Source organism: Panthera tigris, chromosome D4, assembly GCF_018350195.1.
Source record: "Panthera tigris isolate Pti1 chromosome D4, P.tigris_Pti1_mat1.1, whole genome shotgun sequence".
NCBI lineage: Eukaryota > Metazoa > Chordata > Mammalia > Carnivora > Felidae > Panthera > Panthera tigris.
In genome coordinates this window covers 49,165,697-49,184,175 of record NC_056672.1, presented here as the reverse complement: position 1 = coordinate 49,184,175, position 18,479 = coordinate 49,165,697, and positions in this window count along the sequence as shown.

Here is an 18,479-nt window from a genome sequence, read left to right as displayed (position 1 = left end):
ATTGGTTGTTTCGGGCTTGGTGAAATCAATGGACGGGTGGTCTTCAAAATTGGATAATAGTATGAAGATATTCTATTTGGGGAAGATGCCAAAAGTCAGAACCTGAAATTTTCTTTGTCTCAATTGGATTAATCTTATTAGAAAGAAATTATGTAAAATCTTAACTATGTACCGTAAGCTCAATTGTTGCTTTCTGAAAGCCAAGAAGAGTACTTTGCTGGCTCAGTCAGTAGAGCATGTGACTCTTGAGTTCAGGGTTGCCGATTCAAGCCCCCCATTGGGTTTAGAGCCTACTTAAGAAAATAAATTAAAAAATAAAATAAAATGGAAGTCTAGAATAGCAAAGGAATTTCAAAATCCAGCATATAGAGTTTCACTTCCTGAGCCCCTGCTCTCACCTGTGCTGGGTCAGCCCAAATCCAGAGAGTCTCTGCTTCAGTGTCTCCAGAGAATAACTTTGCAATATTCTACCTGGGCAAGCTCCCAACTTCATGGGCTTGGGAGGGATTCTGGAGGACTTAATGCCTGCCACTCTATGTCCCCACTAGAGTCAGCTGGTGCTTCCAATTCCTGAACTTTTCTGGGTTTTGTGGCCTGAATCAGTTTTTGTAGTTGTCTTTTGACCTTAGTCACTGGGTTTCAGATTTTTTTATCAACTAAGTCTGTACTACTCACTCCTTTCCATCTTCGAAAATTTTAAGATCCAAGAATATCTCTCCTTCCTTTAGCCTTGTGGTTTAAATTTTGTTACTGATCTATTTTTTTTTTACTATTACTTTAATGGAATTTCAAAAGACAACAGAGATAAGTAAAAGTTGAATCTGCCATATTTGACTCAAACCTTCATTCTATGTAAATTTTTTTGTTAGTATTCATTATTTTTCTTATGGTTTATTTCAATTCCCCCTAGTTAACACAGTGCAATATTAGTTTTAGGTGTACAATATAGTTATTCAACACTTCAATACATCACCTGGCACTCTTTGCAAGTGCACCCCTTAATTCCCATCACTTGTTTGACTTATCTAACAGAGGGGAGGGTAACCATCTAGTAACCCTTCTTTTGTTCTCTGTAATTAAGAGTCTTTCTTGGTTTGCCTCTCTCTCTTTCTTTGTCCCTTTGCTCACTTATTTTGTTTCTTAAATTCCACTTATCAGTGAACACTAGAGTACTTGTCTTTCTTTAACTTATTTCACTTAGCGTAATACACTCTAGCTCCATCCATGTCATTGCAAATGGCAAAGAAAAAGAATGTCTTTTTATGGTTGAATAATATTCCATTGTACATATATACCACCTCTTCTTTATCCATTCATTAGTCAGTGGACATTTGGGCTCTTTCCATAATTTGTCTGTTGTAGATAATGCTGCTATAAGCATTGGGGTGCCTGTATCCCTTCAAATTAGTATTTTTGTATTCTCTGAGTGAAAACCTAGTAGTGCAGTTGCTGGGTCATAAGGTAGTTGTGTTTGTAACTTTTTGAGGAATGTCCATACTGCCTTCCAGAATGGTTGCACCAGTCTGTATTCCCAACAACAGTGCTCTAGGGTTTCCCTTTCTCCACATCCTCACCAACAACTGTTGTTTCTTATGTTGTTGATTTTAGCCATTCCGACAGGTGTGAGATGACATCTCCTTGGAGTTTTGATTTATATTTCCCTGATCATAAGTGAGGTTGAGCATCTTTTCCTGTGTCTGTTGGCCATTTGTATGTCTCCTTTGGAAAAAGAAGGAATTATGATATTTACATAGTTTAGATTTAGGTGTATCTAAATTCAGATAGGGTTTTTTTAGGGTGACCTTCCTTTCTGAGCAGTTTCTTTCTATTCCTCAAACCTAATTATTAAACATTAAAGTTTGCAGTTTTTAAATTTTGTGGATCTTTCTTTTTTGCGATACTGTTTATGTGGTGGTAGTTGTGAGGTCCTCATTTTATTGACGGTTGTCCATTGAGGGCCATCTCTGACTTCTGAAGGCCCCCTTTGTCTTTGCCCATGGTCCTTACACCTCACAACCAGCAGTGTGCACCCAAATCTCCTCACACTTGCAGTCTCTGACTTACCTTTCTGCCACATCTCTCCTATTTTCCTTTTCTGTCTCCTTTGATTGATTCTTACCCTTTTAACAGTTCATGTAATTACTTGGGGTTTACCTAGATAATCCAAGATAATCTTATTTTAAGGTCAGAAGATTAGTAATCTTAATTCCATTTGCAAAATCTCTTTATAGTAGTACTAGATGAGTGTTTTATCAAATAATCAGACAGTAGGAATCTAGCAGGGGGGGAGGGAATCATAGGGATTCTGCTCCTCACAGGGCCTATAGACACATCTCGCTTATATTCATAATCTGACTGGTGGAAATTGCCAGACTTCCTAAATTAGTAGTTTTCTAGACCAATGACTCTCAAACTTTGATGTGTGTCAGAGACACGTGGAGAACTGATTTGGCATTGAGAGACCCAGACCCTCGAAGTAGCATAGTGCCTAGCCCTTGATATTTTTACCAAGTTCCCTGGTGATTCCAATACCCATTATGGTTTAATCAACTTTGGATGCATAGTAAAATTGTTTGTGGGAGGGAAGGGACTTTTTAAAATCCCAAAGTACAGGGGCACATGGGTAGCTCAGTTGGTTAGGCGTCTGACTTCAGCTCACGTCATGATCTAATGGTTCATGAGTTCAAGCCCCGCATCAGGCTCTGTGCTGACAACTTGGAGCCTGTGGAGCCTGCTTCAGATTCTGTGTCTCCCTCTCTTTTTGCCCCTCTTCTGATCATGCTCTCTCTCAAAAATAAATAGTAATTTTTTTTAAAAATCCCCAAATACAGAATCAATTAAATCATAATAACTGCAGGTGGTGATCCATGTATCAGTATGCTTTTTTCTCCCTTTATTTATTTTTTTTATTGAGGCATAATGGACACACAACATTATATTAGTTGCAGGTGTACAACAGAATGATTTGATATTTGTACATATTGCAAAATGATCATCACAGCAAGTCTAGTAAGCGTCTGTCCTGATACAGAGTTACAGAATTTTTTCTTGTGATGAGAACTTTTAAAATTTTATTTCTTAATAGCTTTCAAATATGTAACATAGTACTATAAACTATAGCCACCATTCTGTACATTACATCCTCATAACTTACTTTTAACTGGAAGTGTGTACCTTTTGTTTGCCCACTCCCTGCCTGTCAACCACTCTATCAACCACTGTCACTCTATCAGTGAACTCATAGATACTATATTTCTAACAAGCTCCTAGAGCATAACATGCTGCTTCTTCATGGAACACACTTGGATTAGCAAGATTCTAGAACATTTTTAGAGTCTTATATTGATCTGGAAGTATATCAGAAACAGTGCCAGGGTTTCTGCATATATTTCCTTTTTTAGCAGAGTTGGAATTTTCATGTGTCAAATTATAGCCCCACCGTTTAGGTATCTAGGGAGAATTGGTTTTATATTCAGTCAAGACCTAATGATAGCAGTAAGTTTAATTGTGTGTGTGTGTACACACGTAGGTTTTTTAAAATTATCATTCGAATACATTTTAACACCCAGGAAAACACACTGTAGTATTTGACCTCAAAAGACCTATACACTCTAATAGCTACTGTAAATTACAAAGTAAAGGTCATCTATTGCCCTGTACTCCTTTGAATATAGCAATACTCAGTGGGATATCTCAAACTCTAGCTGTTTTAGCTGTTACAAAACATACCATTTATACATAGAGAAAAAAGATAATATAAAAACAGTTCTAGTTGTTATAAATACAAGCTGATTAAAATGATTTTATGGATTCTTCAAGAGAATCCATTATTTTTTTAAGTTTTTTTTTTTTTAATTAATGTTTATTTTTGAGAAAGGCAGACAGAGCATGAGTGGGGGAGGGGCAGAGAGAGAGAGAGGGAGACACAGAATCTGAAGAAGGCTCCAGGCTCTGAGCTGTCAGCACAAAGCCCAACATGGGGCTCGAACTTGTCAACCATGAGATCATGACCTGAGCCAAAGTTGGACACTTAGCCGACTGAGAGCCACACAGGCGCCCCACAAGAATCCATTATTAAACAAAGATCTGTTAATTCCCTACTGTGATTGAGGCACCCTAAGACTGAGGGGATCCAAAGATGTAAAAGACATGTTCCTCAAAGTGTTAACAGTTGCAGAATGAGATGTGTGCCAGGAAAGAAATTTCCTAAAATGCCACGGGAGGGATGAAGAGAGACTTGTCCCTAGTGAAAAAGTCTGGGAACGTTACATAGAAGAAATGGCATTTGAGCTGGACATTGATATTTGTACGTGATTTGGGCCAATGTTATGTATGAGTAAAGATATAGATGGGGAAAAATGCAATAACGTCGAAGAAATATTAGTCTAATTAAGCATAAGTGGGATGGAGTGGAACAGAAACAATAGATATGTTTGGAGCCAGGTCATTGAGAAAGTTTGAGTGGCAGCATTCAAAGAATTTGGGCTTTATTTGTCAGGCTGTTGGGAACAAAACAAGATTTTATAGCAGGGAGATGATATGATCTGAGTTGTACCTTAAAAAGATCACTTTCACACTGCACCTTGGTTAAAAGAAAACAAAAACTGACAGTGATAGAAAAGATGGATAGGAGCAGTGCCGCAGGGCTGACTTGGCTGATCCAACATAGAACCCCTTTCTACTGAGCCCACATGTGTTGAGAATCTTTTTCAAAGTAGCACTCTGGACGTCCATTACCCATCCATTGAAGTTGGTACAGGAAACAAAAACAACTTGCCATTCTGGAATAGGAGACAGGGGAGACACATTGGGAGATTATGATGACAGTAGGGATGTAAGTAGGGCATGCAATAGTTATTAATAATGGGAGGGTGTTATATAAGAAGAAATGGATTCTAGGGGCCTTTGGGGAATATGTTTGGCAGGATTTGGTGGCTACTTGAGGTGGTGCTGAGGGACAAGAAGTCTGGACTATTTCTTTCATGAGAGACTGAAGCTAGAATTACATATTGGGTCATCTACTAAATTGGACAATATTTGAAGAAATGAACTTACAATGGTAAGTACAGAGAGAAAAGAGAAGAGCAGAGATAAAACCTCTGGAGAAACCTAGAATTTGGAAATAGAAGCAAGAATAGAAGTGAAAGTAAAAAAGAAGGAACAGAGAGGAAGTAAGTAAACTCGCATGTGATAAATACCACGTGAGAAGACAATTTGAGAAGGAATGAATGGTCAAACACTGTCAAATGGCCAGATGATTGAGGAGGATGCTGGCTGAATAAATGCCACTGATTAAAATTAAAGACCATCATAGTACCAAAATAAAATACTGCGATGATTCTATAAGAATATTCTTAGGAAGATCTGTAATTCAAACACTTCCATGTATGTGAAAGATTTTCATCAGGATTCAGTTGTGTTTGCTCTTTGAATTAAAACAATGATGAAAATGGTCTCAAATGTAGGAAGAAAGGTAAAGGACTGAGCAAATTATATGAGGTTTTCATATTCATTTCTTAGTTTGAATTTTTGCATAAAATTTGGCAAAGGATACATGCATCCCATGTTTACTGCAGCATTATTTGCAATAGCCAAACTATGGAAGCAGCTGAAGTATACATCGACAGATGAAGGGATAAAGAAGATGTGATACACCCACACACACAAACACACACCCACACACACAATGGAATGTTATTCAGCCATAAAAAACAATGAAATATTGTCATTTACAATGACATGGATGAAGCTAGGGAGTATACTGCTAAGGGAAATAAATCAGAGGAAGACAAATACTGTATAATTTCACTCGTGAAATTTAAGAAACAAAATGAATGAGCAAAGGAAAAAAACAACCAAGAAAGACTCTTTAAAAAAAAATATATATCTATATATCTATCTATCTATATATATATCTTGATTTTTGAGAGAGACAGAGACAGAGCACAAGCAGAGGAGGGGCAGAGAGAGGGAGACACAGAACAGAATCTGAAGCGGGCTCCAGGCTCTGAGCTGTCAGCACAGAACCTGATGCAGGGCTTGAACTCACAAATTGTGAGATCATGACCTGAGCCAAAGTTGGATGCTTTAACTGAACCACCCAGGTGCCCCAACAGGCTCTTAATTACAGAGACCAAACTAATGGCTAGCAGAGGGCAAGTAGGTGGGGGGATAGGAGAAATAGGGGATGAGCATTATCATATTTAATGCTTATGATGAAGAAAATCATAAAAATAAATGAGCAAAAAACAAGGTATCTTTTATATGGCATAGTTTACCTATTGGCCAAAGACACAGGGTACTTGAAATTCTAACTTGTTTTATGCAGTATGTAGCAGATACTTGATAGATGAGGCAATTGTAGATACCAAGTCTTGTATGGACTCCACTGCTGACTAGTAAAGTGTCTCAGGATAATTCAGTTGTACTTGTGTGAATGGAACATAATTCAGACTTCAAAATTTAAATGTATCAACAGGATTGTAACTGATAGTCGATAAAGTTTTTAGAGGGAGTTTATGATTAAAGAATCATGGGATATTATAGTTCCATATTAATTATCAATAGAGGTCAAGCAAGTTGAGGTAAAGATATTGAAATTATTATAGAGTAATTTAGGTTTTGCTGGAAATATTTACCCCAAAGTGTTTTTTGTTATTAATTATTATAATAATACAAAAAATTTTGGAGCTGCATATATTTATGTCCAAAATACATGTGTGAAATAGCCCAGCATTTTCACATTTTGCTTCATTAGACTTTACACTATTTTATCCTATTGCTGATTAAACTAGTGATTTTTACTAAAAGCTCATCTTTCAAGTAAACAAACTTCACTATAGTTAATACCTCTGATAAATTTTGATTTGAGTCTGATAGCTGCTTTTTGCACTTTACCAATTTGTTATTGGAGTTAAAAAAAATCTATGAACAGCTTTTTTAAGCATATAAAACTTACGAAGAGGGACTTTTCGTGAAAAAAAGTGATTAAATCCAGAAATAATTTTGTCAGCTTTCCCTGAGCACTCAAGAGAGATTATTTGCTGTGTGTTTATGCTATATAAATTCGACTTAGACATATAATTGAAACAAAAGATGTTACCGTGTTTAGGTTTTAAATGACAGACACAAAGATTCTGTTGTTTCATAACATAATATAAATTGATTTTTGAATTTCATGGTGGCTTTGATCCTTCTAACGCAATGTGGCAATGCAGAAAAGAAACCAGTGAAACATCTTTAGTTTGCTTTTGGAAGCAAACTGTTTTGCTCTGTGATTTTAATTGAAAGTGTTTAGACTAAAGTATATATTTAGTTTTTCTCAGATAATCTCAACTCAACCAGGGACTCCTATAACATCAAAGGAAAGTAATAATATCAGCTGTCTTCTCTGTTTAACTTTGAAGAGAACATATAAAAATGAAAACACTTAATGGAAAATGCTTTTAAAACTCATGTTCTACCTTGAAACTTTTCTGTCAGTCACTAAAAAAGTAAAAAAAAAAAAAAAACTGCACTAAAAATAGTTGTGATCTTGACTAGACCTAAGCTTTTATTTACATATTAGTTAATTGTGAAGAAAACAGAAATTTGTTGAAATTGTGCAATTGTTAGAAATCGAGTCCAAGTGGTTTTGATATGGAAATGATTAGTGCCAAAGCAAAAACGTTTGCAATTGCAATATCTACTACTTCATGTTGTAATTATAGTAATGATAACAATAATAACAACTATTAAGCCAGTTGTAATAGCATACTTCTTGAAGCTAGAGTCACACAGCGTAACTTGAAAATACCTCAAAAATTAGGAAATATTTTTTATTTTTTTATGTTTATTTTTTTGAAAGAGAAAGCACATGTGTCCGAGTCAGGGAGGGGCAGAGAGAGAGAGGGAGACAGAGGATGGAAAGTGGGCTCTGCACTGACTACAGAGAGCCCAAAGCGGGCTTGAGCTCGTGAATTGTGAGACCATGATGGGAGTGAAGTTGGATATTCAACCTACCGAGCTGCCTAGACACCCCCAAAATTAGGAAATATTTTTAATCAAGGTTGAATTTAATATAATTAAGATTCATATTATTTATGCATTATGGACTCAGGAATTATTCATGGTGTAGAATTACTAAGAACAGCATGTCTTTAAGCATCACAGTCCTTATTCTTCATTTCCCATTCCATAGTAATTTTAAACTCTGCCCATGAAAACTGTATGGAGCATGAGGCATTACATAAACATATGTGAAAAGGTTATATTTCTGTTTTTAAAATTTTTTTTAATGTTTATCTTTATTTTTGAGACAGAGACAGAGAATGAGTGGGGGACAGGCAGAGAGAGAGACACAGAATCAGAAGCAGGCTCCAGAATCTGAGCTGTCAGCACAGAGCCTAAGGCGGGGCTCAAACTCATCAACTGCAAGATCATGACCTGAGCCAAAGTCGGACGCTCAACCGACTGAGCCACCCAGGCGACCCTGTATTTCTGGTTTTTTTTTTTAATGTTTATTTATTTATTTTGAGAGAGAGAATCCCAAGCAGGCTCTGGGCTGACAGTGCAGAGCCCAATGCAGGGCTCTATCTCATGAGCTTGTGAGATCATGATCTGAGCTGAAATCAAGAGTTGGATGGTTAACAAACTGACCCACCCTGGCGCTCCATGATATAGTTCTGTTTTTAAATTTTTTTTGCATTCTAACTGGGTACATGGACATTTTCCCTTCTAATGCATGTTGGTAATATCTAGTTATATTACCATAACTCATTAAAGAGATAAAGGGTTCCCTGGTCATAATGATCAAATATACTTGTGATAATACCAAGTGATATAGATATATTTGTGGGCAAAATATAAAAGCCTGTATCTAGTTCTTCTAGATAGTAAGGCTGAATATACAACATTATGTATCTATATAAATTATATTTTGTATCTCCAGAGTGTAAAAAATGCTATCAGTAAACATTTCTGAAATTTGTTGGGGAATTTTTGAAAACTATTAATAGATTTATTTTGTATTACTCTTTTCAACAAAGTTGGTTCAGCAATTTTGCCATTAAAGCAGGAGAAAAAGGGTGATGATAAGGTTTTAATTAATAAAACTTAAAAATCTTGAGCTGTTCCTAGTGTTTTAATGTTTTGATTGTTTCTTTAAAATAGAGTTTTTGAGTCTTAAAATTTCAGTCCCCATGTTGTTGGAAGAAAAGTTTGTTTTGGTTTCAATATAAGATGGTAGAAGAGAAATATAAAAACACTTAAAATGAGTCTTCTCCAGTTTCCAAACATATAATTGAGTTTTCTTGTAATATCAAGTAAGAAAGGTAGAAAAGAAATTTCAACACTTTTATAAACTCTTGAAAAATGTGGTTAATAACAACAGTGCGAACCCACTCTTAAGCTATGCAATAAAAGCTTACATGGAAACATAGCTGAAGTAGGAACAGAGGGAAAACCTTTGTTATATTTTGTAGAACCCCAAATATTTGTAATGTATTGCTCATATAAGAAATATACTTTCTTCAGAGTTTTCTTTAGTCTTATCCATTTAGCTTTATTTTAGGCCTAGATTGTCAATGCCGGCTTGCTTACTAGCATTCTAAGGGGATTCTTTTCTAAGAATCAAAATACAAAGAAATGACTGCAGCATGTATGTGCTATGAAATCATAAATACAGGGAGGTGAAATACATACAATTTATGTGTCTTCATTTTCGAAAGGAAAACAAAAGTGGATGGTGGTCACAAGTAAAAATTCAAAATTGTGTTTGATATTTGTCATCAAACTTTTAGCTTCCTAGAAGTAACCACTACAACAGAAGATATGCTTTTTTTTTTTTTTTTGGTAGAAAAGAAATGTTAGTTTATTCAGTTTAAATTTTGATTCTATGTTTACCCATAGAAACTGGTTGAATTGATTTCATTTTAAGTTAAATGCAATTTTAAAAAAATCTTTTTTTTTACATTTCTATATGATGGAGATTTGGCAGTATTTTTCATATGGTTGGTTGGTTTATAAATTCAAAATATGGATTACTATTTTCTTTTTATCAGGAGACTATGCTACTGAATCAGGCCATAGAGAAATGTGAAATTAGATAAATGCTTTACTTTGGTTTAACAAGAAAAGTGATTGAATCTTTTTTAATACAAACTTAACAGTAGAAGTTTTAAAAAGAATCCTTGCCAGTAAAATGCTAGGAATGTTACTTTCTATTCAGAATCTTCAGATATAAGTTCTATAACCAACTTATTATTCAGTTTTTATCTATAGGGCTTATATATGTCTATTTTGAAATGAAACAAAATTCAGAACAATTTGAAGTTGTTTATTACTTTCAAAACACATAGTATTCCATTATTAGGTGTGAGACTATCAGTTTTCTCTGTAGCCTGCTGCATATCTGTCAACATAAGGGATATTTTAACTCATTTTCTGAAACATTCAGCCCTTCTCCCAGGCTTCTACCCCATTGCTTATCTCTCTTCTTGGGCACCTTCCTGCCCTCTGATCCTGCTCTGATTGTTAAGAAATGGACATTAATTGGCTCCGTTTTACTAGTGGGTAGGACTACTGTGTCTTAAAGTTGAGGCTGAAGTTCAGACCCATAAGTGCATGTTTCTTTTCAGTCTGACCTTTTAGATTAAGCAACCTGGCCATCTTTGTTTTGGGGGAAGTAAACAGGAACCCTGGAGCCTAATCTGTATTCTGTAGCCCAGGGTTATTTTGGGACCCCGGACTGGGTGTGGAGGGGTCATGCTAGGGATGTCTTAACAAGGTTATTAGTAAAGCAATGAACTACTTCCCATTAGGCAAATTTTCCTCAAATTTTTAGTGCCTTGTAAACGATAGCATTCAGAGCAACGGCTCACCAGCAATACTTAAGACCACTAAATGTAAACATTCCTGTTCCCCAAGGTCTTAGAGCCCAGGCACATTTTTGAGAGACTGTGTACAGTGTTAGAAATGGAGAAAGAACCCTCTATATTTTTTTTCTATTCTTGATTCATTCAAATACACTTTACATAACATAAAGGCACCAAAATGAGGAATTAGCCTCCTTTTTTACAGGGCTAACACAGGTAAGAATATATTCCCACTTAAAACATCTTTAATATCAAATAATAGCAGGTAATAATTCAGTGCAAAAATTTGAGACAAATTAGTAAGGCACAGCTAGAAGGTCAGTGCATCCAAAGATTATTTTATTTCATTAAGACTTAAAAGGTAAATTCAAACTCTTTGAATGGAAATAAATAATACCATGAAATTAAGATACTAGGACATACTTATTACCATGTTACATAATACATGCTAATACATAGTTATTACCCTCATTTGTACATGAATATACCATATGTATGTATAGACACATACATAAAATTTGATGGTTTATAAGCACATACATAAGTTTATTAGTAAAATATTTTTTTTCTTGGCAGTACATTCTTTAGGAAACTGCTTCATTGCTTGGGTGCAAAAATCACTTTGATGGATGATTTCTCTAACTGTGAACAAACTTTTAGAAGAGACCTAAGTTGAGCTTCTTTATTTTATAATGGAATGAAAAATACTAATGGGTCTTCTTTCTGTACTTTAAGTGTATCACTCAATAACTCTTCATATCTGTTTTGTAAGTGACCCTGTGGTGGAGATACAGTAGAGAAGAAAATTGATCTAATTCATGTCATCATGATGCATTAGTGAATGAAAATAAAGGCTAGGAAGGTGCCACAGGATAAGCTGAAGTCATTGTTTTCTAATGTAAAATTATAGTGGCAATTACTGAGGAGAATAATTCCGTAATGAAATCTGAAACTGAAAAATAATTCCTAGTGGAATGACATCATCAAGATGGCAATATAGGTCATTTCTGAATTCAGTCCCCCTCACAAGAAGGCCAACAAGCAAATATCTATAGACAAGATACTGTTGTGAAAATCCCAGAACTCAGGGTGAGCCTGGGGCACCCATCACAGAGCCCGAGAGGGACTACATTAGAAGGCTAAGAGGAGTGGCTCCATTCTGACTGCATTGCCCTCCCCAGGCTAGCACAGTGCTACACCAAGAAGGCCCCTCTGGGCCTACATTTCTCCAGTGGGAGAAAAAGAACCCAAATGGACATTGAGCTCCATCAGTTTTGCAGGACCCTTTCTGGAAGCCCCCTCAGGTCTCACCCCCAGGGTCTTGTACAGTGGGTGGCAGATAGAGGCAGAGAAGGGGACACAATTTAAACCAGTGCTCAGATCTTGGCAGATCATATTCCTGCTTGCTGCAGCACCCAAGCAGAAATCCCAACCAGTGGCTCTATTGGCAGAGCTGAGCTGGTAGCACATCTGGCCAGGGAGCTTGAGTAGCAGTTCTGCCTAATTTGAGTCCCAGCCAATGAACTTTATTGGCTATGGAGCCTGTTCTATACCTTTGCTTGGGCAAGGAGGCAAATTCAGCAGCCCCACCCAACTACACTCAGGTATAGCCTCCAGCACAGCCTGACCAGGAAGACTGGCCAGAAAACCTGGGCAGCTGTGCATCCCATCTTCTAGCCCTGTTTGGCCAAAGAGCCAAGCCAGTACCCCAGGATAACTGTCAAGTATAACCTCTAGCCCTGTGAAACCAAGGAGCCCAAACAGTGACATTATGCAGCCTTGAAGTCCAGCCTACAATACCACCCAGCCACTGAGTACAGCCTACAGTCCTGTTTTGCAACAGAGCCCAAAATGTGGTCCTGACTGATTGCAGGGCATAGCTTGTGGCCTTGCCCAAGAAGGGAAGCCAACCAATGATCTCACCCAATCATGGGACATACCTAAAGCTCTGCCTGAGAAGGGAGCACAGACAGATGTCCTGCCTGACCTTGGAGCACAGTCTCCAGCCCCACCCAAATGCAGGATATAGCTCAAGGCCCCTGCAACTAGAGAGCCTAGCCAGAAAACTTGCCCAAGAGCCAGCAGCCTATATCCAAAGCCCAGACTATATCCCTGCTTAACTTTGGAGTACAGTCTGTGGCCCAACCTGGTTACAGAAGACATCCTGACACTCCATCCAAATATAAAGCCCAAGCATGGATTCCAGCCAGTGCCACCGCCCAGTCAAGGAGAATGGTCTGAGACCCCCACCTGACAAGGAGCAGTTGCAGAACTAGACCTTAGCCCTACCTTATCACAGACTCTAACCAGTGGCACCACCCTAACAGAGGACACAGCCTATGACCTCACCCAACCAGAGGTGATTGCACAACTGAGCCACTGGCCACACTTGACCTTTGGAACACATCCATTAGCCTGCCTGATCCAGGAGCTCACTCAGCAGCCCCACTTGGAAACAATCCAGGCAGTAGTCCTCTTCAACTGTGGAGGCCAGCCACTGGCATTTCCCTGACCTCAGCATGGTCAGTGACCTTGTCCAACTAGATACCTCATAGCAAGCCCTGTCTTCCCACAGATACTGCCAACTGACTGGCCATCAGCCCAAATTGACCTAACTGGTGATGGTCTTTTCCTGCTGAAGTGAACCTGTAAAATCTGGAAGAGGAAAATGCTTCCTTAAATGCATAAATGCCAATTAAGGAATCAAGGATCATGGAGAGTCAGGTAATCCTGATGCTACCAAAGAAAACTAATAAAGCTCCAATAACTGATGCTGAAGAAATGGGCATCTATAAATTGTCAGAATAACCCTCTTAAGTTCAATGAACTACAAAAACATAGACATTTAGACAAGTAAATGACATTAGGAAAACAGTGCATGAACAAAATGAGAACTTTAACAAGGAAGCAGATACCATTATCAAACATGTGGAGATCCTAAGAATTCTTGACAATTTTAAAGAATTCAGTAAAGAGCATCAAAAGCAGACTCAACAAAGTAGAAGAATCCATGAACTGAAAGAGGGGTCATTTGAAATTATCCAGGCAGTGGAGCAAAAATAGAAAAAAAAAAAAAAATGAAGAAAGCCTGTGGGATTTGTGGAGAAGCAGCAACATGCAGAAACTGTGTTTCTACACACTAACAACAACATATCTGAAAAATAAAACAATCATCTGCAGAATAGCATCAAAACAACAAAATACTTGGGAGAAAATTCAACCAAGGAAATGAAAGAGCTGTATGTGCAAAGAAGCTACAAAACTTGGATGAAAGAAATTGAAGAAGAGATGAACAAATGGAAAGTTACCCTGTGTTCATGGTTTGAAAGAAGTAATATTGTTAAAATGTCCATACTACCTAAGGTCATCTGTCAGCTCAGTGCAATCTCTATCTTGATTTTAATGGCCTTTTCCTCACCAATAGAAACAGATTCATATGGAACCACAAAAGCCTCCAAACGGCGAAAGCAATTCTGAGAAAGAACAAAGCTGGAAGCATCACCTGTCCTGATTTCAAACTATATTACAAAGTGATAGTAATCAAACCAGTATGGTCCTGGCATAAAAGCAAACCCACAGACCAATGAAATAGCATTGAGAACCAAGAAACAAACTCTTACATATACGATTGACTAATATTTGAGAAGAGAGTGAAGAATACTCAATGAGGGGAAGACCAGCTCTTCAATAAATGGTTTTTGGGACACTGAAAATTCACAGGCAAAAGAATGGAAAGTGGACTCCCATATTATACTACTCACAAAAGTTACCTTCGAGTGGATTAGAGACTTAAATATAAGGCCTGAAACCATAAAGCTCTTGGGAGAAAACATAGGGAAAAAGCTCCTTGGCATTGGTCTCAACAATGATTTCTTGGATATGACATCAAAACCATAAGCAACAAAAGCAAAAATCAAAAAGTAACACTGCTCCAACAAAAAGGTCTGCACAGAGAATAAACCACCAACAAACTGGGAACCCAACCTATGGAACATGAGAACATATTTGCAAACCACATATTTGATGAGGATTATTGTCTAAATACATAAGGAACTCAGAATTCCGTAGCAAAAAATGCAATTAAAAAATGGGCAAAGCACCTGAATATACAGTGTTTTGAAGAAACTCAAATGGCCAACAGATACATGAAAAGGTATACGTCAGTAACCATCAGGAAAATGCAAATCAGAACCATAGTGAATATCAACTCCCACCTTTAGAATGACTACTATAAAAAAGACAAAAGATAAGTGCTGATGAGGATGTGGAGAAATAAGAATGCTTGGGAACTGTTGGTGCAAGTGTCAATTGGTACAGCTACTATGGAGACAGTCTGGAGGTTCTGTAAAAAATTAATCACCATATGATCCAGCAGTTCTATGTCTGGGTATCTTTCTGAAGGAAAGGAAATCATTATCTCAGAGAGATTTCTGCACCCCAGGTATATTACAGCACTCTTTATAGTAGCCAAAAGATGGAACAACAAAACTGTTTTTCAACAGATGAGTGGATAGAGAAAATCTGTATATATAATAGTATTTAGATAATATAGGTAATATTATCTCTATAATATATACTATATATAATGTTCCTTTTTAACATGTATAATATTCCAAATTTCCCAGTCATAAAAAAGAAGGAAATTCCATCATTTGCAACAACATGGATGAATCTTGAGAGCATTTTGTTAAGTGAAATAAGTCTGACAGAGAAAGGCAAATATTGTATAATCTCACTTATATGTAGAGTCTAGAAAAACGGAATTTATAGAAACAGCAGATTTTTGGTTGTCAATCAAAATTGGTGGTTGTCAGAGGTGGAAGGTGGGCAGGGTGGCTTGGGGAAGATGGTGAAGGTGGTCAAAACATACAAACTTCTACTTAGAAGATGAATAAATTCTAGGGGCACCTGGGTGGCTCAGTCGGTTAAGCGTCTGACTTTGGCTCAGGTCAGGATCTCATGGTTCGTGGGTTCGAGACCTGCGTCAGGCTCTGTGCTGACAGCTTGGAGCCTGGAGCCTGCTTCAGATTCTGTCTTTGTCTCTTTGCCCCTCCCCTATTCACTTCACTCTCTGTCTGTCTCTCTCTCTCTCTGTCAAATACAAAAAACAAGACATAAAAAAAAAAGATGAGTAAATTTTGGGCATGTAACTTAGAGCATGGCCACCGTAGTTAACAATACTGAAACGTATATTTGAAAATTGCTGTAGAGTAGAACTGAACATTTCTTGTAACACACACACACACACACACACACACACAGATTGTTAACTATGTTAACTATGTGAGGTGTGTTAACCTTATTGTTGTAATCATTGGGCAACACATACATATATTAAATCATTACATTGTACCCCTTAAACTTATACAATGCAACAGCCAATTCTATCTTGATAAAGCTGGAGGAAAATAAAATTAGTGTTGTACTGCAAAAAAAAAAAGCCTCTATAAATTGGTGAAAAGAAAAACTAACCATGAAGTTGAGAGTCTTCATAAAAGTGGACTAGTGAATTCCATTTTACTTAAAATAGTAAGCTGTGCCTGTGTGACTTCAAGAGATACATTGTAAACATAGGTGAGTTGCTTTAAAAAGAGTGATTTCTGAAGCAGGATTGTGGAGAGGTACTTGCATCTGCTTATCTCTTGGGAACAGACACTAATCTATGAATTTAAAGCAATTGTTTCTCGGAGGATGTTATAGGAATCAGCACCATTAGAACTTGTCGTTTTATGCTGAGGAGGTACATGTTTAAGGCAACAGAACTCTGACGTGGTGAGTTGCATGATGTTCTTGCTACAGAATCACAGGCACATCAAAGCTTAAGATGCTCACTTCCTAAATGGTAGTCTCTGGTGCTTCCCGCAATTTTATGGCACCTGAAAAACATGAGAGCAGAAATTGGTATCACCTATTTTGCAAATAGCTTTCAGAAAAATGGAAGTCTAAATACTCAGGTGCCATTTTAGTGCTGCTGTGTAAAGTTAGGCAAGGCATTTTATCTCTTTGAATCAGCTTTTCCTTCACCTAAAATGAAAAACTTGGCTGTATCACCACCGGGTCACTTTATATTTTGGCTTTTGTCATCATTCTGTGATTCTGCTAGTATTAATAAAATGATGATCTTATTTCTTCTTGTGAAAGCTGTATCGATCCAAAGCATGTTGTTTAGTGATAAGCTACCCCTTCGAGCTTGGTGGGGCATTATTTAAGTGTAAGAATGTTGCTCTATTAAAAAATAAATCTGTACATGCCTTACAAAGGGAAAGGAAGAAAAAATTGAAGAAATTTGATAATGGCAAATAAAAATAGGAAAATAAAGCCAGCAATAAAGTTAATAGAAATTAATATCATACAGTCATATGTTATTGCCACAGGTAGGAACAAATTTGGCTCTAATCTTTCCAGCAGCCAAAGACATAGAGGAGAAACAATAATTAAAAAAAGTATTGAATAAAGAAGTATGACTTTTCTGGAGAAAAAACTTCCCCCCTTGCCAAAGGGAACAGTGTTCACTGTGGTAGATAACAACTTCAATATCTTGGAATTTTATAACAGCCGAGTCTTAAAATATTCTCAGTAGCTTGAGGGTGAATGTCAAAGCACATGTTCAGAGTAACATCATGCCATTGGGCTAGGCAGAGGTTTTAAACATTGGCTGTAATGACATTTTCCTGTTGTGAGGGGCCGTCCTATGCATGGTAGGATGTTTGGCAGCCACCCTGACCTCTGCCCATTAGATGCCAGTAGCAACCCTCTAGCACCCCAGTTGTGACAACCAAACATTTCTCCAGATATTGCGAAAGTTCCCTCGGGGAGCAAATCATCCACAACGGAGAGCCACTAACTTAATAGTAGTAATTAACCGATCACCAGTTATTCAACTACAATTGTCAAAACTGCTATAATAAAGAAATGAGTTTGGGGCTTAAGAAATGCTTTTTGGGCGCTCCTGGGTGGCTCAGCTGGTTAAGTGTCTGCCTTCAGCTCAGGTTATGATCTCACGTTCTGTGGGTTTGAGCCCCGTGTCGGGCTCTGTGCTGACACTCAGAGCCTGGAGCCTGCTTCAGCTTCTCTCTCTCTCTCTCTCTCTCTCTCTCTCTCTCTGTCTCTGTCTCTGTCTCTGTCTCTGTCTCTCTTCATTCCTCCCCCACTTGTGCTCTGTCTCTCAAAAATAAATAAATGTAAAAAAAAAAAAAAAAAGAAATACTTTGTGGAAGAAGTGAGACCTAATAGGAGACCTGAAAGGTAAGGAGTATTTAGCTCCAAAAAATGTAGGATGTGGAGTATTCCAAATTGAGGGATAGTATGTGTACTAGCCATGAATTAGGAAGGCAGATGTGACATGTCCTTGCATCAGTACTGGTGACCAAGATGACAAAATCAGATTCTTGTCATTATCCAACCAAGGAATGTTGACCAAGTAGTGGTCTCCTAGTGCTCTGAAAATGTGGGATCTAGATTTTTTTTTTTTACCTATGTGCTTGCAACCTGGTAAAGGAAGCAGAAATAAAACAAAATAGAGTGGGTGTGCATTAAAGCTAGTTTGGAAATTACTGTCATTGCAAGAGGATAATAACAACAACAAGAAGCTGATAGAGCTGGAAAGACTGGGAAGAGGAATGGGGG